At 38.8% G+C, this 22,655-nt stretch overlaps 1 long non-coding RNA gene across 2 annotated transcripts in view; it reads left to right on the top strand.

The window, feature by feature from the left end:
* LOC106841204 (uncharacterized) overlaps positions 1-22,133 on the top strand; it is a 39,120-nt gene extending 16,987 nt beyond the window's left edge. Inside the window, exons 3-4 of one of the 2 annotated variants that reach the window (XR_011505972.1) lie at positions 191-2,707; positions 11,840-22,133. This is a non-coding gene — a long non-coding RNA (uncharacterized lncRNA). Of the gene's footprint in view, positions 1-190; positions 2,708-11,839 lie in introns of those variants that run through there. The other variant, XR_011505971.1, reaches the window with a different exon arrangement.
* Positions 22,134-22,655: the final 522 nt, after the last annotated feature.

Here is a 22,655-nt window from a genome sequence, read left to right on the forward strand (position 1 = left end):
CTTTATTAAAGGTTTGGGCACCATGGAAGGAAAGTACAACAAAGGCAGTAACTTACTATTGCTATAAAAGTGGTTATTCTTCAAGTAGACAGGACCTCAGATCTCTTATTGGTCCAGCTTCAGGCTGGCTGACATCTTGCCGGGAATGTCTCAGCATAGCCATGACTCAGAGCCCCTTCCAAATTCCTAGGACCAAAGAGAAGATGCTGTTCACCTCGATCTAAGGCCCTAGGTGCTCATTTCTTGCCTCCCATTGGAGCTCATCCAAGATGGTTGACAATGAGAAGATAAACTCTCTTCAAGGAAAACTCCACACCTAGCCAAGAAGCTGTGATTTTGCTTTAGGAACCATTGAAACTCATAACCCTATAACACCATAACGCAACAGAGTTTTTCTGCCTTAAGTAATACCTCATGTGAATGCAGTCATTCAGGTAAGTGTGTGCCAGCCTTAGCCAGTCTAGCTTCTTTTTAGTAGTAACATGAAGTGGAGGAAGAATTGGGCCTGTAAGACTTTCATACCATCTTCTCTATCCTTGTTTTCCATTTCAAATACTCATAGAGCGAGACAGACGACTCTGCAAATATGCAGTCCTTGATACTTATAGTATGGCTCACATCCAGTTTGTGAACAGAAACATTTTCTTAAAACACATCTGTGAAAGCTCTTCTAAAAAATTTCCCAATTTACATTATTAAACCTTAACTTTCCATTCTGAAGCATTTGCTTTGGAAGTTTTTCATCAAGTTCAGGTTTTTCTTCCAAACAATGATTTGGTACTCTTCTCATTTTTCCCTAGGAACAAAGTAACAGGCTTCCTCAAGGACTCCAGCCAGAATGTAGGACTTTCTCTTAATTTTAAAAGTTTTGTGGAGACTGTAAATAGCAGAGACACCAGTGTGAAGAGAGGGCCACCAAGTTTTAAAAAATCTCAAGTTTTAGAATCCAGAGGATCCTTTAAGAAACTACTCTAAAATTCAATGGCTGCCTTAAAACAACATGATTTATTCTCATGAGTCTCAGTTGGGTGAGGCTGGGCTCCAGAGTCTGGGTTGTGAGCTGCAGGCTGAATGCTGTGTTCAGGCCTGCCACATGTGTCTCATTCTGAGGCCTAGGCTGAGGTTCAGTGGCTACTGAAGCATATTCTTCTCATGGCAGATCCCCTCAGCTCAAAAGCTTACCTCAAGTGCACAAGCACATTTCAAGCTTATAATTGAGCCATGCCCACTAACATCCTATCTGTCAAAGGAAGACATATGGCCAAGCCTAGTGACAAGAGGTGGGGAAGCTCACTTAGCCCTCCCCTCTACAAAGCTGTTACAATTCTATTACAGAATTCTATTACAGAGGAGTGGTAATTATGTCTAGTAGTTCAATTTCCTTTCCTGGACCACCGCAGACTTTGCCTAGTTCTCTAACTACTCTCTCTTGTGTCCAGCCTTGCCCCACATCCTCATCATTTATACCTGGTTTGGTCACTCCTCTGCTTAAATCAATACTTCCATTACATGAAGAATTGAAACTTTTTAGTAAGACCAATGAGTTCATCCCAGTTAGTTCTATAACATGTTTTATTTCCATTAGTCACTCTCTCTCTCTCGCCCCTCACCCTCTAAAGCTTTGCTTCCATCTACCTGTTACTTCTCTGAACATCTAAACTTTTTTAAGGCTTGTGGTTTTATGCATGTTATTTCTTCTTCAGAAATTTACTTTATTTATCAAACAAAGGTTTATTAAATGTCTGTGATGTGCCAGGCACCTGGAAAGATTAGAGGTACGTTGGAGAACAAATTAGAATTTTGGTCCTTCCCTCGGAGAGCTTACGGGAGAGTGAGGGAATGCACCTGCCCAGCCTTTTTGCCACAGTGAACATGAGTCATCTTTTAGGATGCAGATGTGATCACCTATACCTTTCTCTGCTTTCCCCAGAGGGAGTTAAGTTTTTCCTTTTTAATGTTCTCATACCACTTTGCATCAGTGCAGCTAAATAATATTTTGAGATACAAATTAATGCTTTTTTTTCTTTCTGTATTTCCCCCTTTCCCCTCCTCCCTATTCTTTGTCTAAGGATGTTTTGGGGAAAGAAGCCTCCTTGCCTCTCCAAAAAACCGCATAAAGCCATCGGGGCCATTTTCCTAGGTGACTGTAGGAGAAATATCAAGATAAAGTGATGTGCAACCAGCAGGGGAGAATCCAGGTGAAAGTGGTGAAGAACATGGGAACCTCTCTACCAGGTGAAAAGAATTTCCTGGCCTGGGGAAAGAAGGAAGAGAAAGAGATCTGTAGGTCCTGGGAGCAGAGAGGACCTCTATGCTCCTTTCGGCAATGCCCTGAATATGATCAGTAATAGTAACAACAATGACAATAGCAACAGCAATGATAATGAGAGCAGCTGACTGCTACTGAACACTGACTATGTACCAGGAATTGTGCTAAGTACTTTATGTTACATTACCTCAATTTTGTCCTCACAACAACTCTGGGAGGTAGGTAATATACATATCTCCACTTTACAGATGAAAATCTGAAGCTTAGGAAATGGAAGAACATCTGCCGGAGGTCACACAGATATGGCACGTTCATGATGTGAATCCAAGTGATGCCGAAGTCAGCCTTCTTAATCATTCACAATTCTGCCCCTCTTCAGTGAGGCCTCCAAGACCAGCTGCCTGGGGAACTCAGGCAGAGAAAGCTATCTGCAGCCAGGTAAGAGCTTCTCGTTTCTCCTGCAGGTCACAGAGGTGGTTGAAGGCCCCTGGGCCTGAGGAGTCCTGCAGACAGGACAAACAATAAACAAAGATCAGAGGGCAAGCTCTCCACTCTTCTTTCCTCCCCAATTCCAATGACCCAGGTGAGAGGATGGCGGAGAAGGAACTAAGAGTTACCAAGGGCAAATTTTCTACTGGCCTGGAAGATGTGGACTTGGTATAAAATGTAATTAAGCATAATTACAGAAAATAACAAATATATTTCTTGTGCATACAAATTTGTAAAGGGAGATTTATACCCATTACACAGATTGTCTCTATTTTCACTGTTATCACTGCATTATAATTAGATTATTTCGTGTAGATTATGAACAACTATAAGTTAGGAAATTTCTGTTGTTTGACTTTGTCATCTATACGTAGCAGAGTGCCAGGCTTATGCTGATTGAATGGATTATTGAAATAATAAGATTTGTCTGTTACTCTATTTTTCCCCCAGCAAATTCTGTTCACTTAAAATGTTGAAGTCTTTATTGTGAATATAAAGTCAGTTAACACAAATAACTTATATCTCAAATGTCCTTGCTCTTAGAGGTATATTTCCCCTGACTTTTTTTTTTTTTTTTACCTCTTTCTTTATCCTTAAGACAATCTTTTGAGAATACATCAGAGAATGTAACATGAAGACATTTTTGGCAAAATGTTCATTAATCACACTATGTAATTTCTAACAGCAAAGGGTGCTAACAAACTGTAATGACAGTCACTGCAGAATTTATCAAGAAAACAATGGTGATGACCAGAAAGAGGAAATCCATTCTCGGTAGAGGAATGATGCCGGAGAGAACGGCAACAAACGGGCTCAGCAGGAGAAGGCCTTACCACTGTCAAGGGCCAGAAATCCAATCACTGTCACCTGAGAGGAAAATTAGCCAAAGAATCAAGACTCCTCCTAGCATTGAAGCAATGTAACGTAAATCAGAGCTGTTGTCGGTGTGTGTGATGATACAGCGACCCAGTTAGCACGCTGCCCTTCTTAGTCACTTCCTCTTCCTCCACCTCTTTCTGGTTCCTGAGCTTGGGTCCTGTGAGCTCTCTAATTCTGTAGTCCCATTCATCTCAAGTAGAATTTTTTTCTATTGGATAACTACCAATGTTTACAGCTTTTATTTGAATTCATGGAGAACGATTATGTCAGTAACCCAAAGTACCTGCCTAAACTTACAAGTCTGAACTAAAACTGTAAAGCATTTGAGGAAAAGCACAGTTCTCAGGCTCATTCCTTCGTTCACTCACAGACCATCCAGTCTCCATCTATTGTTTACTATATGTTGGGCTCTGCTCTAGGCGCTGGATTCGCAGATTCGCTGGGAAGACAGACATGTGAATAAATTCTCTGTGCAATATTACGGGCGCTAGAACACAGGCCTTCTACAGGTCCAAGAGCACAGAAGGGGGAAGGTAATACAGAAAAGAGGGGAGGACGTTTGAGCTGGATCTGGAGGAGGATAATGAGTTTATCAACTGGCTCAGGGAGAAAAAGCCACCTTGGGAAAAAGAACAGCATTTTCAAAAACCTAGTATCATGAAAGAGCATTGTGTATTTACGGATTGGGAAGTGATTCCATGTATTAGGGTGGAGTGTGGGAAGAGAAGAGTGGGAGATGAAGCAGGGAAGAAAGCAAGGCTGTGATCGGCTCTGTATGCTGTACTTAACCATTGAGAGATTTTTACAGATTTTACTGATAGGGTTAGTTTTTGATGGAAGCTAGTTATTCTGTTGGCTACTTGGGCACTCTTGTGAATATGCTATTTCTCTTCTCTGATGGCCAAATGATGCTAGTGCCAGGGTGGGGACAGCTGAACCCAGCAGGAGAAAAACTAGATAGGGTGCAGAGCTGGCCAGTTTCTACTATATAGATCCGCACATGATGGTATCCAGGAATGCTCTCGACTGACTTGGATTTGGCATGTGTGTGTGTGCATGATGATATTTGGGTCTATAATGGGCTGGGGTGGAGGATAAATCCTGGAGCTCACTCAGGTACTAGAAATTCTTAATTACGCTGTGCTCACGACTATGCCAACAGAGTTGCCCTTCAGGTTCCCTCGAGACATGAGTAATAGGTGTAATATGTGAATGTCTCTCTGACCTACCCCTCCCTCAGTAAATGGGGGAGTATTTTAGTCCAAGAGAAAAAGGGAAACACAGAGGAACTGGTGTGAGAGATAAAATCCTTGAAAAGAAGTCCTTGTTAATTTTTCTCAAAGGTTTAATCTTTTTTCTCGAAATTAGTCAGCACGGCAGAGTGGTTAAGAGCAAACTTTGGAAGGAGATTATTTTAGGCTCTTATTCTGACTCTATCAATTAACAGCTGTGGGACCTGTGGCAAGTCAGGCAGCATCTCTTAACCTAATTTCTCACCTGTAAACTGGGCAAAATAACACCTATGTGCAGAGTAGTAAGAATCAAATGAAGAAATGAGTGGAAGGTACTTAGCATAATACCCATCACGTGGTAATCGTGGACTCCATTAGTCTTTGTGAGAGATTTCCTATCAAGCATCTTTTTGGATCTGATGGTACCAGCTTTGCTTTGTAAATAAACTTTTTCTTGCCTGTTTCCATGTGTAATATGCCCTGTTCATATGTGACATCATCAACCTTTGGCCCTCCTCTCTCTTCTAATGGTTGCTGTAAGGAACCACGAGACTCTGTTCTCCTTTCTGGGCAGCTCCTCTGTCCCACTTTTTGTTTCCATTTTGACACCTTCGTGCCTGCCTCTAGACAGTTCTGGTTCATCAATAATCACGTCTAAGCAGTATTTTTTGACCTGTGAAATAACACGGTAATAATTAATATGACTCTATATTTTGTGTTTCCTCCTAAGAACTGAGATCTTCTCTCATTCTTTTCAAGTTGACTCCTGAGTCAAGAACATTAGAAAACTGGAAACAAAGTCTCCAGATACAGGGTAGCAACTAGGCTTAAATACTTAATTATCATACGGCCAATTATTATTATTATTTTTTTTTTTTGCTGAGGAAGATTAGCCCTGAGCTAATATCTGTGCCAATCTTCCTCTATTTTGTATGTGGGTCACCTCCACAGCATGGCTTAACAAGTGGTGTAGGTCTGCACCTGGGATCCAAACCTGAGAACCTGGGCCACTGAAGCAGATTGTGCAGAACTTCACCACTACACCATGGGGCTGGCCCCCAAATATTATTTCTGACACTAGAAAATTTGACATTAGAATGATAAGATTGGAAATACTTGGCTTGTTATATCTCAATAAAGATTATTTGCATTCAAACTTGCAATCAGGAATTACCTTTAATTCTTTAGGCTTTTTCCAAATATCCAAGAAAAAGCTACCACTTGCCAAAGATAAGTTTTGCATAATTATAATTTAGCATAGAGAAGATGGGATTTTGAATTAGAAACCTAGGTTAAAGGATCATGCGTACTCTGGCATCATTTTTGGTTAACTATTAACTTGTCTCTCAGTTCTTCCATCTAAAATGGAATCAACAAATCTTCACTATCTTTTGTTTATAGGAAAGTAGTAAAGCTGAATAAAGTACTATACATATGAAAGCATTCTGACTCCTTGGAGGAAAGCTATTATTTAAATTCGAGGTATTATTACTGGCAATGATAAGAACAGCAGGAATATGCAGACCGCTTAGTTTATCCCTTGACCTTCTATGAGCTTCGGTAGGCAGCTTTGGGGGTTCCTGTACATTTCATTGTCACAGGCATAAAGCTGACAGGAGAGCCTCAGTTACATGATGGAGGTGGAAAAGGTTATGCTATTACATGGGGACAGCATGGACAATGTCATGTGGAATATGCTGTAGATAAAGATTTAGAAAACCAGTTTAAGTTCTTGTTGCCATCTTTGAGGTCTCAGCGTTATTCATAACAGGACTACCAGAGTGTAGAATGTGAGGCCTTTTCTACCTCAATTAAAAATAGGAAACTTAGTGTAAGATGTGTGTGTGGGCAGAATGAATAGTAAGAACTGGCAGGGCCTGTTCCACCCTTCCTTCCTTCGTAATCTGATCTATAGTATCTTTTCTATTGTTTTCCGGCACAAATCTCTATTCTTTGTATCTCATAGTGTCTTAATATTCTGGACTTTCAGTGCCTTTATAACAAGTCATTGAGGTTTTAATTTTCTCATGACTCAGTTCAGTAAATATCCCGATGAGTATAAATATCTTTAGCTTTGTGTTGAAATCTTTGTTTTGCTTTGTAAGCCCAATATTATCTTGTAGCAGGTGCAGATTCTGTGTTTTCTGAGTTCTTAACAAACATAAATCCCCAGTGGAGATATTTTTCATTCCCTGAATGCCTTTGTTCTGATAATGATGCTTATAAAACACAGACAGATCCTTCCTAGATTCCACCGCTAAGCATATATTTCAAGAAAAGCCAGTGTTCATCAGGAAGTGGGGAACTGCCTACGGGTTTTTGGAGATACATGCGTACATCTTTGAGTAAGTTTGATCGAGATAAAAGCCACTTTATTTATTGCAACCCTCTGGCTTCAGTGCGGTTCACAGAAAGTGTGTCACACCGTGAAACTGTTCATGTCCCTTTCTGTGCTCCTAGAGTCATTTAGTTGTTAAAACATAATTTAAAATGATAATTGCTAGAAATGGGATTGTCAGGGAAGCGTTCCAGGGTAGCTTTGAGAATAAATACAGAACAATTATAAGCACACTTTTTAAAACCAGTTTCCCAGACTCTACTTAAGAGATATCCAGGTGAGGGAAAATATGAAACCAATATTTTTTCCCATTCACGTAGTCTGCATCATAATTTTCCAGAAGCAAGCGTCTGTTTGCAAATAACAGAATGGTGCCCTGATGCCTCTCTCTCTGTGTTGTTGATGGAAGTAATGATACGGGTGTGGAATCTCAGAGGCTAATGCTTGTTATGTTAATAAGATCACCTCTAATATACCTTGCAAATTGCTAGACACAGTGACAGATTCTGCCTTTACAACTTTCTCTTGAAGGTTTAGAAAGTTGCCTACCCACCTTAAAGTAAATATAAGCGTAATAAGCTCCTACCAACTATTCAGGAGAAGCTTGTTGGGACTCTCAGACTCATGGGGCCGATCTTTAAAGGAGTAGATGGATGCTTCTATCTCTATCTCCATTCTGATCTTGCTCCAGAGCTGGCAGCTCACATTTCCCACTGCTGGTAGCCATTTTCTTGTGAATGCCTCTTTGTTGCCTAAAACGCTACATGGCTAAAGCTAAACTCTAAACTTGTTCATGTGTTTATTCTTTACTTCACTTAGTCAATTGACAAAATCTCTCAAATGTTTTTTCCCTCGCTTCCTTCCTCTCTGTCCCCCTTCCTCTCTCCCTCCCTCCTTCCTTCCTTTTATCCATCTGTGCATTTATCCAAGCAGTATATATTAAGAGTACCCTCTATGTGGATCCCTGCAGCTATACAGACATCAACGAGGCAACCACATGATTTTCTGTCTTCCTTCTTTGCTGATAGAACTATTTAAGGGTCTTCTATCTAAATCTTTATTTTCAGTTTCCCTTATCTTTTTCTCGTCGTTTTTCCACCAACTTCCTATCCATCCACATTGTCACCAAATTAGTCTTTTGAAAAACTTTTCTTTGAATACATCACTCTGTGTTTAAAAAGGCCTTTATTGGTTTTTATTTTCTGCAGGAAAATGGAAGTGGTTTGGGGCTGGGGGTGGGTGTGGGGAGAAGCACTTCTTTCCTCCTCACTCTCCTCATGCCGTGCCTGCTGTGTCTTTCCAGTGGATGGCCTCTTCACCGACTTCATCAACTCCCCACCCCAGTAGCACTGACGTGTTCACTCCCTTCTGAATAAGCTGTGTGCCTCCCTAGTGCTGCGCCTGGCTCATCTTTTTCTAAATCACCCCCCTCGCTCTCCTACCAGTACAAATTCTGCCTTATCCTTCAAGATTCAATTCAACCTTGATCCACAAGGCCAGGGATTGACATATTTTTTTTGTGAAGGCCTGGATAGTAAATATTTCAGGCTTCTGGGCCATACAACCTCTGTAGCAACCGTTAAACACTGTTGTAACATGAATGGAGACATAGAGAAAATGTAAAGAAATGAGTGGGGCTGTGTTCCAATAGAACCCTGTGGACATTGAAATGCTACTTTCAAACAATTTTCAAGTGTCATAATATATTACTCTTCTTTAGAATTTCGTCCAACTGTTTAAAAATATAAAAAAGCCATTTAGCTCATGGGCCACATAAAAAAGGCGGCAGGTGGACTTGGCCTGTGGGCTGCAGTTTGCAGTCTCCTGTTCTGGCAGAAGATTCTCTCATGTAATTCCTCGTGGTAAACCGTCTGAATCAGGCACTTGGTGTGCAGGGGACATTTTATATACTGACCCGCACTGCATTTAAGTTCGTGTTTATCAGCTTTACTCGGACCGGAATCCATGGAGGCAGGGTCTTTATTTCATAAATTTTCCTGTTTCCTCAGCTTTCATGTAATTAGTGCTCCATGAAACTATGATGCTGTGAGTGATTCAAGCAAGCTGTCAGATGAGTCTTTCTGCCTCTGTGTTTAAGTCAAAGTAAATAAGAACATTTTTTTACCAGATAATTTGTTGCAGAATTATCATCTCTTTCTTTGTATGTGTTCATGTGTGAATTTAAAATGCAGCTTCTTGTAAATTAGAGAAATACGTATGACATACACTTATTTTTTTATTTATAATCAGTATAGCGTTAATATGGAAATATTTGCTCCTGTGGCAAATAAAATAAATTAGGAAAACAACATGACGAAATTAGGATAGCAGAAATGGGAGCTTCCAAAATGCATTTTTAGAAGCAGGACAGTGAAGGTGTCTTCCCTTAAGACCTCTTAGGCTGCCAGGAAACCAGCATTACTGAGTACTCCTGTGGACCCCAGACACTGTAGTTACGGGTGGTTCTGACACACCCCGGTGTCTGTGGTCTGCCCGTGTTCATTGCTGGCAGAGCTGAGGCCACTGAACAGGTCATAGCTATCACGGTCTTTGCAAATAGTGCCGGCCTTCAATTTAAGAAACAGTTGAATAAAAAGTTGTGCATTTGGTTAACTAGAAAGGTAAGTATTTCCAGGTATTAAAAGCATGCCACAGAGGAAGCAAGGCCAGGCACTTCTCCTTTCATTAGCTTTATAACCCTCAGTCTCAAAAAAAGGTGCTACAGATACTCCTCCGAGTAGATGGGGGCGTGGGATGAGCTCTGCAGTTCTTTTGGTTTTTTTGTGTTTGTTGGTAGTTTTTCAGGCCAGCTGGCTAAGCGCGGACTATTTCTAGCCTAAAGGAAGCTCTGAGGGAGACCTTGTGATTTAGTTGCTAAGTAAGTATTTCTGCAGATGCTGTTATCTTTAGGTAATGATGCCCTACTTTGCAAATGAAACTATGCATTTATTTTGGAGAAAAAGTTGGATTTCTGAAATCTTGAGTTTTCTAATCTGGGATTCTGCTGTTAACCACTGGTGGATCTAAAGATGCTGGCCCTCCTTTGAAAAGTATTGTATTGGCCTAAATGGAGTGCAAATGTCTCTCTGGCTTTATGACTCTGCTTGTGTTTGAATGCCTCCTAGGAGAGAGAATATCCTGGTTTCTCAGGCTGAATGGAGAAGAGACTTCCTGGTCTAGCTGTGTAGGGTGGAACTCTCGACACACATGAGGTGCAGACATGGGACCCTCTTCATACATAACGGAAGCTACTCACTGTCATTTCGATCACTTGGGCCCTTTTTGCATGCACTTCCTGCTTCTGAGAGGCCTTGCTTATGAGAAGGTAGAATAAACTCTCTGGTTGGTCACCAGTGGTTATAATACTTTAAATAACTCAGATTACTTTGGGTTAAGCAGGATTGAAAAATATTATTTTTCTTGCCCGTGGGAGCAAATCAGGCAAGATTTATTTCTAATCTCTCACTTGCTCTCTTCTCAGAAACTCAGTTTTGTGTCCTTGCCCTCCTCTTTTTTCTTTTATTTTGAAATCCAGTTTTCTGCCTTATATTAGAGTTGAGTGGTTTGTAGGTTGAGTTGTTTAATCCGGACAAATATGACTTCCTTGGCTCTCTTGATTGTTCTGACCACAGTTATGCTGGCAGAACTGACCCCCCCGGCCTTCTAGGGTACGCTGTGGGGATACGAGCATAACTGGGGAGTCAGACCTATTTTAAAATACTAATTTCATTGTTGGCTGGTCTAAGTAAACTGGCAAAATCATTTCACCTCCCTGAGCCTTAGTTTTCTAGTTTTTTTAAAGACTAAATTAAACAGAACATACAAATAATCTAACACACTATTTAACTCGGAGTAGGAATACAATAAATATTACTTCTTGGCCCCACACCCTCACTTAGGTCTTTTTGCTGTTACTGTTTGCTGCTGTTGTTATAGTCTGGCAGCCGGGTAGTTGTTGATTTTCACGACTAAAATAGTTTTTACAGTGAGATGCACTTCCAAGAATCTTAGAATTCTTACTGGTTGCTACACCCTCTACCCTCACCCCCGACGTTAACAAAACGTGAAACAAATAGCTATTCTTTTGCATAGTTTTCTTACAAAGAGAGAGTTAGAACTAAAAAGCAGTTAAATTTGAGGCTGCAGAGAGGAAACGAAGGAGGTGGGAGTAGGACCTGAAATTCTTGCTTTTCACAGCGTTAAGATAAGCGTTATAAGAGCATGTTCTCTCCTTGGAATGTCTTATCACCTATTTTGTGTAAATATCCAGAGACATGGTTTGACATTTTGTTTTCTTAAGAAAAAAATCTCACAGAAAATTTTAGGCTGCTATAATTTTTTAGTGCACGGTATGTTGTGCTCCAACATAGAAATTTTAAAAAACTGTTAAATAAAGAGGCCCCCAAATCTATTCACACATGACACCTGACACTAGCTCTTCTCCGTCTTAAATTCCAAAGTGAACTCTCATTTCGTGTCAGTGAGTATTGGTGCTTTAGCACAATAGAGATGTTCTCTGACTAGTGATCATTTTCAGTCTTTACGAACCTTGATTTTTTTTTTTTTTTTAAAGATTTTATTTTTCCTTTTTCTCCCAAAGCCCCCCGGTACATAGTTGTGTATTTCTTTTAGATGTGGGTCCTTCTAGTTGTGGCATGTGGGATGCCACCTCAGCATGGCTTGATGAGTGGTACCATGTCTGCGCCCAGGATCCGAACCGGTGAAACCCTGGGCCACCGAAGCAGAGCGCGCGGACCCAACCACTCAGCCACGGGGCCGGCCCCCACAAACCTTGATTTTAAAGTCTCAGTTCCTTTAAAATTTTGGACATGAACCCACCTGAACAACAACTACCAAAACTCCTCCAACTGGCTTCCATTGCTGAACAGATACATTCCGATTTCTCTGACAAGTAAATGTAAAGTGTACAATGAACCTGACCAGTGCTTTGACAAACATCGTTGAGGTGTAATGAGATCTCTTTAAGCTTTCTTTCTTTTCTGTTGTTACTAGGGCTTTCTTGTAAATAAATAAACTGCATTAGTCAGTGTTGAGAAGACATTCTCTCGTTCATTAACTGGGGAAGGTAAATTGAACTTAGGTGCTTTAATTTCAGAAAATTGTTTTGCTAAAATTTTCTTAATTTATGTAACCTTTATCATAGGACACTCATTCGTAATTTTTTACTGTAATGGTATAAAAATGAAAATACCTTTTGAGATCATTACCCTAGTCCATATCTGTTATGGGCTCAATTGTGCCCCCCAAAATTCCTATGCTGAAATTCTAACCCCTAGTACCTCAGAATGTGACTGTATTTGGAGACTGGGTCTATAAGACGTGTTAAGGTAAAATGAGGCCGTGAAAGTGGGCCCTTATCCAAAAAAACTGGTGTCCTTCGAAGAACAGAGGGTTAGGACAGAGACACACACAGAAGGAAGACAGTGTGACAACACAGGGAGAAGACGGCCATCTGCAAGTCAGAGAGAGGCCTCAGGGGAAATCAACCCTGTGGACGCCTTGATCTCTGATTTCTAGCCTCCAAAGTTGTGAGAAAAATAAATTTCTGTAGTTTCAATCACCCAGCCTGTGGTACTTTGTTATGGCAGCCCTAGCAAATTAATATAATGTCTTAAATTTGGCAATAATACTGTCTGATAGAGTAAGAATTTCCTGTGTGAGTCTTTCCTTCTGCAAAAATTATCTTTAATTCTTTTTAAAATAAAACCAAAATGTGACTGGCAAACTTTCTGTGCATAAGTATATTAAATATTTTTTTCTGTATGGACGAATATTCTTTTTGTTTTACTTTTTTTTTATCGCAGTAACAGTGGATTATAACATTGTATAGCTTTCAGATGTACATCGTAATATATTTTGAATTCTGTGTAGATTACATCATGTTCACCACCCGAAAACTAATTATGGTCTATCACTTCACATGTGAACCTAATCACTCCTTGTGCCCTCCCACTTCCCCCTTCCCCCTTCCCCTCTGGTAACTACCTATCCAGTCTCCATTGCTATGTGTTTGTTTGTCGTTGTTTTTATCTTCTACTTATCAGTGAGATCATATGGTATTTGACTTTCTCTCTCTGACTTATTTCCCTTAGCATAATACCCTCAAGGTCCATCCATGTTGTCGCAAATGGCCAGATTTCACCATTTCTTGTGGCTGAGTAATATTCCATTGTGTATATATACCACATCTTCTTTATCCATTTGTATGGATGAATATTCTGTAACTCAGACATGAGACAAATCAAATCAACCTTTGCCCTCAATTGTAATGAATTAAGGAGATCTTATTGAATGGTCCATCACACAGATAATTTTTACAAAACTGGTTCTAGGACAACATCTTCCATATTCAATCAACTCTTAAGTCTTGTTGTTTTTACTACCTTTCTCATAAAACACTGCATTTCATTACCTTATTTTTCCCTTCTAGTTGTCACCACCCTAGTGAAGACACCAATGTCTTTTCTGGGCTCATCTAATAATTTCCCAAATGTCCTCACCTATGGACCCTCTCTACCTCCAAAATTCATTACATAGACACTAGTTATAATTATGACATGAAATTCTTTTTGTGGCAATATTCTTCAATAGTTTCCCATTATCTACAAAATAAAATCTAAACTCCCTTCACAGTACAATAGCATATGCTTCATGATGTAGCCTCTGCATACTTGTTCTGCTTTGTGTTGCTCCTCAACCTCAACCCTTGTTTTACTCACTAATACTTATTACCTATAGCTCCTGGACTGTATTGGGATTTTCCTTTTTTTTTTTTTATGCCTATATGTCTTTGCACATATGTTGTTCTTACTGCCTGTAATGTTTTCCAATATTCTCTGACCAACTTTTTATCCTTCAGGTCTTAGCTCAAATAACATCTTATGTCTCAGTGTTCAAATGTGCCTTCTGTGTTCCCGTGACACACAGTTTATAGCTCCTTGTCTATCTCCACAGCAGATCAATCTATTTCTGCTTTTGTCTACTCAGTCCTTAGTATCATGCCTTCATGGTGAAGGGACTTAATGACTGCTTATTAAGTGAATACAAGGATGAAGTGGGTATGGCCTCAAAAAATTGCTCAAAAGTATTCAAAAGGCCTTGCATTCACCACAAAGTCTCTATGAAAATGACCTTAAAGGAGTATCACTCCGACAGGGTCAATTTCCTCCCTGGGAATAATGTAAATGGGGGTTGTATTACAGAAGAAGGACATAGTCCCAGGTAAATCACAGTTTTGACCACATGGACAAAGCAAAGATATGACAATTATAAACTGATATAATTAATAAACATTAAACGCTAAATTTTATAAGATGGCTATAAACGTTCTAGATATAGTTGTATTTAATGTAATATAATGTAAATATAACTATTGAATAATAAATTTGACATTAATTAATTTTGCTGAATCTTCTAAAATAGATTTAAGGCTTCTTTGAAAACAGGTATAACAGCAGTGTCATTAAAATAAAAATTCTACAATTACCTACTTGAAGTAAGTTTGAAAGCAATATCAAGCATTAACAAAATATTTAATGTTAAATGTCATTTTTACTTCTTTAAAATAATTTATTTCAGAATTAGTGTGGAGTGGGCCTATATCTCTTTGAAAAGTATCTGAATTCACACACACAGCTGGTGGGGACGTAAATTAGAAAACATGACGTTTAGCTTTATGTATTTAGATTCTCCAAATTCTCATAGTGTTTGACCGAGTATTTGTGATTCTGGAAGCTGATCTTAAGAAACAAATCAGACATTTAAAAATATTCATGAGCAAATATATTTATTGCAGCACTATCTGAAATTCAGAAAATCAATAAAGGGTTGGTTAAGAAAACATGGTATGTCTGTTCAATGTAGTATTCGACTGCTGTTAAAAATTTCCAATAACATGGTGAAACATTATTGTTATAGTAGTGAAAAGCAGGTTGCAAAACTGTGCTTACAACAAGATCACAACGATGGTATTAAAATATGCTGAAGAACAGAAGAAGCCCAAAGATAGGAGAAGGAAGGAAATTACAAAGATAGGAGCGGAAATAAGCGAAATAGAGACCAAGAAAATAATAGAAAAGATCAATAAGACTAAGAGCTGGGTTTTTGAACAGATAAAACTGACAAACCTTTAGCTAGACTCACCAAGGAAAAAAGACAGAGGACTCAAATAAATAAAATTAGAATTAAAAGAGGAGTTGTTACAACTGATGTCACAGAGATACAAAGAACCCTAAGAGACTGCTATGAACAATTATACCCCAACCAGTTGGACAACATAGAAGAAGTGGATAAGTTTTGAACAGAACTTGTAAGGTGACTGAATCAGTAATCAAAAGCCTCCCAAGAAACAAAAGTCCAGACCAGACGGCTTCACTGGTGAATTCTACCAAACACTTAGAGAAGAATGAGCACTAATCCTTCTCAAACTCTTCCAAAAAATAGAAAGGGAGGACGGACTACTTCTAAACTCATTTTATGAGGTGAGCATTACTCTGATATCAAAACCAGAAAAGGACACCACGATAAAAGAAAATTACAGGCCAATATCCCTTATGAATAGAGATGCAAAAATCCTCAACAAAATATTAGTAAGCTAAAGTCAATAATACATTAAAAGGATCATACATCATGATCAAGTGAGATTTATTCCAGGGATGTAAGGATGGTTCAACATTCACAAATCAATCAATGTGATACACCACATAACAAAAGGAAGGATAAAAATCATATTGTTATCTCAATAGATGAAGAAAAAGCCTTTGACAAAGTTCAGTACCTATTTATGATAAAAACTCTCAACAAGGTGGGTATAGAGGGAATGTACTTCAACATAACAAAGACCACTTATATGACAAGTCCATAGCTAACATCATACTCAATGGTGAAAAGCTGACAGTTTTTCCTCTAAGCAAAAATGCCCACGCTTGCCACTTTTATTCAACATAGTATTGGAAGTCCTAGCTAGAGCAACTGGGCAGGAAAAACAAATAAAATGCATCCAAATTGGAAAGAAAGGGATAAAATTGTCACTATTTGCAGATGATGTGATATTATATATAGAAAACCCTAAAAATGCCACCAAAAACCTGTTAGAACTAATTAAACAAATTCTGTAAAGTTGCAGGATACAAAAATCAATATAAAAAAACCTTTTGTCTTTCTATACACTAATAACAAACTATCAAAAAGAGAAATTAAGAAAACATTCCCATTTACAATTCCATCAAAAAGAATAAAACACCTAGGAATAAAGTTAGATGAAAGATCTGTACACTGAAAACTGTAAGGCACTGATGAAAGAAATTGAAGAAGACACAAATAAATGGAAAGATAGTCCATGCTCATGGATTGGAAGAATTAATATTGTTAAAATGTTCATACCACCCAAAGCAATCTACAGATTCAATGCAATCCCTATCAAAATTCCAATGGCATTTTTCACAGAACTGCAACAAATAATCCTAAAATTTGAATGTAACCACAACAAACCCCAAATAGTTAAAGCAATGTGGAGAAAGAAGAACAAAGCTGGAGGCATCACACTTCTCGATTTCAAACTATACAAAGTTATAAATAATCAAAACAGTATAGTATTGGCATAAAAACAGACATATAGATCAATAAAACAGAATAAAGAGCCCAGAAATAAACCCAAGCATATATTGTCAATCAATTTGTGACAAAGGAACCAAAAATATACAATGGGGAAAGGGCAGTCTCTTCAACAATGGTGTTGGGAAAACTGGACAGCCAGACACAAAAGAATGAAACTGGACCACTATCATATACCATACACAAAAAATAACTCAAAAGTGGATTAAAGACTTGAATGTAAGATCTGAAACCATAAATTCTTAGAATAAAACATAGGTGAAACTTTTCTTGACATTGATCTTGGTGATGATTTTTTGAGTTTGACACCAAAAGCAAAGGCAACGAAAGCAAACATAAACAAATAGGACTACATGAAACTAAAAAGTTCCTGCACAGGAAAAGAAACCATCAGTAAAATGGAAAGGCAACCTATGAAATGGGAGAAAATATTGGCAAATCATATATCTGATAAGGGGTTAATATCCAAAATATACAAAGAACTCCTACAACTCAGTAGCAAAAACAAAACAAAACACAATCCATTAAAAAATGGGCAAAGGATTTGAATAGACATTTTTTCAAAGAAGAGATGCAGAGGGCCAACAGGTACATGAAAAGGTGCTCAACATTGCTCATCATCAGAGAAATGCAAATCAAAACCACAATGAGATATCACCTCACACCTGTTAGAATGGCTATTATCAAAAAGACAAGAGAGAAGTGTTGGTGAGGATGTGGAGAAAAGGGAACCCTTGTGCACTGTTGGTGGGAATGTAAACTGGTGCAGCTACTACAGAAATCAGTGGGAAAGTTTCTCAAAAAATTAAAAATAGAGCTACTATATGATTCAGCTAGTCCACTTCTGGGTATTTATCCAAAGAAAATGATATATGCACCTCCATGCTCATTGCGGCATTATTTACAATAGCCAAGATATGGAAGCAACCTAAGTGTTCATTGATGGGGGAATGGATAAAGAAAATATGGTGTGTATACATATACAATGGAATATTATTCAGCCATAAAAAGAAGGAAAATTTGGGCCAGCCCCAGTGGAGTAGTGGTTAAGTTCAACACATTCCACTTTGGCAGCCTGGGTTTGGCTCCCAGGCTCAGACTTACACCACTCTGTTAACGGCCGTGCTGTGCTGCTAAAAAATAGAGGAAGAGTGAAACAGATGTTAGCTCACGGTGAATCTTTCTCAGCAAAAAAAAAAAGGAAAATTTGCCATTTATGACAACATGGATCAACCTCGAGGGTATTATGCTACGTGAAATAAGTTAGACAGAGAAAGACAGATATCATCGCCCTTATATATGGAATCTAAAAACAAAAAAAAAAAACCCAAACTCATAGATACAGAGAACAGGCTGGTGGTTCCCCAAGGGAGGAGGGGGGCTGGGAAAAATGGGTGAAAGTAGTCAAGAGGTCCAAACTTTTAGTTATAAAATAAGTAAGGGGCCGGCCCAGTGGCAAAGTGGTTAAGCTTGCGCACTCCACTTTGGTGGCCCAGGGTTTGTAGTTTCAAATCCCAGGTACGGACCTACACACCGCTCATCAAGCCATGCTGTGGCCACGTTCCACATACAAAATAGGGGAAGATTGGCACAAATGTTAGTTCAGGGACAATCTTCCTCACACACACACACACACACACACATAAACCTGTACAAAAATAAAGTAAGTAAAGTCAATGAGTCCTGGAGATGTAATGTACAGCATAGTGACTATAGTTAGTACTGTATTGTATATTTGAAAGTTGCTAAGAGAGTAGATCTTAAAAGATCTCATCACAAGAAAAAAAATTTTTGTAAGTGTGTATGGTGATGCATGTTAAGTAGACTTAACGTGGTGATCATTTTGCAATATATACAAGTATCAAATCATTATGTTGTTCACCTGAAACTAATACAATGTTACATGTCAATTATATCTCAATTTTAAAAAATTCCAAAAAAATATGTTGAAGAATACTGGGAGAAAATTCTTCAAAATATAAACAGTGACCATTGCTGAAATGTGAATTTCTTTAAACTTTTTTTTATCTTTTCCAGTTTATACACACTATTTTTATAAATGCAAATTTATTAACTTTCAAAGTTACTCCATTGGTCTCGAGGCATCATGAGAGTTATTGTTGCTGATAGATATGTTTCTCCCACTGCAAAATGCTTTTCAGAAGTAAGCTCCCACTATTTTCCCGTTTCCTCAGCTTATTTGAAGTCATAATAGCATTTACTTGTGACGATAGCTCTTGGGTTGCGGAGGGTACTCCACTTCATGAAAACGACACTGGCCATTATCCTAAATAACACTAAGCCGTCAAGGAAAACCTTTAAAGTGCACCTTCAAAACATCTTAGCAACTTGCTGGAATGGTACTTGAAGATAGGAAAATTGGAGGTGAGCTGTAGTGTGTATTTCCTATATTAGGCTCTCTTCTGAGTTTGGCAATGAAAATTTAAAGGTCATGTTTCCACCCTGGATAGCAATGGTGGTGAGGCTTCCTTGAGTAGGTCAGTGACAGTATATGCCAGCTGTCTGCTCTTCCGTATTTCTTATATTTACTCTACTCTTCATTGCTGCTCTTCCGCTGGGTGCTGTTTGTTTGTAAGGCACAAACATGTACTCTTATTTTAACTCCTTGCTCTTGTTTTCATACTTAGTTTCAAATGGCATAGTCCTTATTTCAGTTCAGAATGCATATCTGTATTCCCTGAGAATAAATTGATATTTGTTCTTCCAGCAGTCTCACTGAAGCGTTTCGAGTAAATGACTAAAAACATCCCATTCTTCTCTGAATCATTTTGAATGATCATCTTCCTTTAGTCCGGAACCACTGACTCACAATCACGCGCTTCCCTGTTTCCAGTCATTTTGTCACCAAACCTGGGGAGCAAATTACTCAAACACTTTATTATCTGAGGACCTTTTGGATACAAAGAAACAAAATGATGAAGAGAAATACTCTAACATTGGTTCCATCCATTCTCTGCCTGTGTTTTAACTTTGGTCTTTTGCTTTTTTAAACCTGTTGCCATGTCCTCCTACTGATGAAACAAAAGAGGTACTTCAGTGTGAACACTGTGGCACTACTGGCATTTTTTTTTTACTGTGATTTCAATTGGAATATTTTCAAATCGTCATTTTGGCATCATGTCTACCACTTAGAGAGAGAAGATTTGGAACTGAAACAAGACATCAATTAACATGCCCTGCTCGGAATGTGTTGGATGTCCCTCACCTGACAGGCTCAGCACATTCCCCTCATGTCTTTTTCTTTTGGTGTCACTGGCCCGCTGGTGGGTACCACCCATCCAAGTAGAAAGATTAAAATATGTACTATTTTTGGGCTCTCCAAAAATAAACAAACTGCAAAAATGCAATCTAAAAGCATAGTGTTTTTCTCCAAGAAAAAGTACTGCAAAAGCGTTTTCCCAGGTAGCAGTGTGACACGTGCACTGACGGATGGAGTGAGGGATTTTGCCAGGATGCCAAGAGTACAAACATTTTAAAAGAAATTTTAGTGGCAGAAACAGAGATGTTAACTGGTATAGAGACAGGAAGTATTTTATCCAGAGAAAAGTTTTGTTTGCAAGAAATATTTCCTGAATTTAGGGAAGACACATCTCCAACAAGTCTGACTCACAAGGAATTTGGCTCATCACTAGTGATATCATTTGAAGATATTCTTAACAACTGGCCAGTGAGAATCGAATATAAGCATATGATTCTTGAAAAACCAGGGGAATTATTTGGGTGTTGACCATTTTACAGGTTTTCATAAATGTAAGAAGAACAGGAAAAAATGCATTTACATTTTTTCCTATATGATGATGGGATGACTGCAGTAGAATATGTGGAAGCAGAAGCAGAAAGCCACAGTTTTCTAATCTATGAAGCAGAGATAATAATCCCTATCTTGGCACCATTTGTGGATTAAATGTAATATTATATTTACAAGTGCTTTCTCAGGGGAATGATACGCTGAAACTATAATGAGGCATTTAAAGATGGCTGAACATTGGAAAATTGCTTTCACCCCATTGGGGAAGGAACCCAAATGAACAATTAAGGAGGTTTTGGAAATGAGAACGGGGCACAGCCAAATTTGCTACTGAGATGTGATATATGGCTTTGTCGTGAAAAACAGCCAAGAGTGTTGCAGAGGTAGGAGAGAAAATAAGAATTAAGACTCTCAAAATGAATGAGTTGGTTGAAGTGTTAAAAGTGCTGAGAGAGATGAGAAAACTAGCCTTGACTTGATAAAGAAGAAAATTGCCTGAAACACCAAGTAATCACCATCTGATCTTGATTAAAGAAAAGGATAAAGAATAGCAAGCAGGGCTAAAGTATGGAAATAGATGGAGCATGTGATCTCTTTTATGATGTGAATTTGAGGGAGCGCATGACACAGCTCTCTGCTTGAAAATATTCACTTACTTGTCCTCAGGATTCATATTTGACTCTCATTGCCTGTCATGTTTCTTAGCCCCTAGAATATACTAAATAAGTGTTCTTGGGTAAAGAATGAATAAATGTCTTAGGTTGGTCCCCGTCCCAGCCTCCCATGCTGACTTTAAAATAAGGGTTCAAGTGCAAGTAGTTTATTTGGAAGGTAATCCCAGAAAGCCCTTTCAGAAGAGTAGGGGAAGTGAGACAAAAATGGGGAAAAGAATCCAAAAAAGGGTATGAGCAGGTTGCCACTGTGGGCCACTGGAGCTCACTTCTACTGAGGACCTGCGAGAGATGATGGAGAACTCGCATTCTTTATTAGCTGAGGGCTCCTGCTGAGGGCATCGGCTCCATATTACCTTCCTCCTGAGCATGCTCCTTTGGCAGAGAAAGCCCTCAGGCAGAGACTCCAAGGTGTTTGTAGTAGGGAACCACAGACTGTGTAAAAATGGCGATTACTGAGGGACTACGAGCAGGGCACTGATAGTGTCTGCTACAGGGAGTGAGTGAGTGAATTACAACTTCCTTCCTTTGGATCTGTAGGTCATTTCAGGCTTCAAATGGCCAACAGTGAAATGCCAATGCCTAAGTAACCATCAAGCCATATTAATGAACACTTTATTTATCATCTTAGTTAGCTTCTGGTAAGAGACATATTTTACAGGAAAAGAGACACTGGGAGGGGAAAGTGTTTGATGAAGTATACACAGAATGGGAGGTAAAGGGTCCTTGAAGATAAATTTGTGACAGTAATGTTGCCTAGGACAATGCCTTTATATGAAAAGTCTGCTAATAATTATTTTATGTGGTAGGATAAATATAATTATATCCTGGAGAAACTGTGAAACTTGTAAACTTCCTCCTTCCATCCTGCCTTCCCTCCCTCCCTCCTTCCTCCCTTCCTTCTCTCCTTCCTTACTCTTCCTCCATTCTTTCCACCCTCCCTCCCTTCCTTCATTCTCTCCCTCCCTTCCACAACAGATATAAAGTATTAAACCGTTTCCCTCCTCTTCCTGTAGGATTTTTTAAGTGATAGTGGTACAAAATAGAATATTCCAATTTAGAGAAAATTTAGTTTCTCCCTCTCTAATTATAGTACTTAGAAAAGTTTCTAAGATTTTGAACATTCAACTGAATTCTATCCTTGTCTGACCTCAACAGGAGCCCAAGGCAAGCACAGAAGTCGGTTTGGCCCAATATACTCATCCAGAGGGATTAATCATCAAGTATATTTCATTTACTACATTGTGAATTTTAAGTAGGCACACTCACTCTTTTCCACCAAAATTCAAGAGTAGTCATATTTAAACAGGACTGTACCCTCACAAGAAGTGCCAATTTGGGTTATTAGGCAGTTTAAAGAATTAACAGATAGGAA

This window comes from Equus asinus, chromosome 9 (genome assembly GCF_041296235.1).
Source record: "Equus asinus isolate D_3611 breed Donkey chromosome 9, EquAss-T2T_v2, whole genome shotgun sequence".
Lineage (NCBI taxonomy): Eukaryota > Metazoa > Chordata > Mammalia > Perissodactyla > Equidae > Equus > Equus asinus.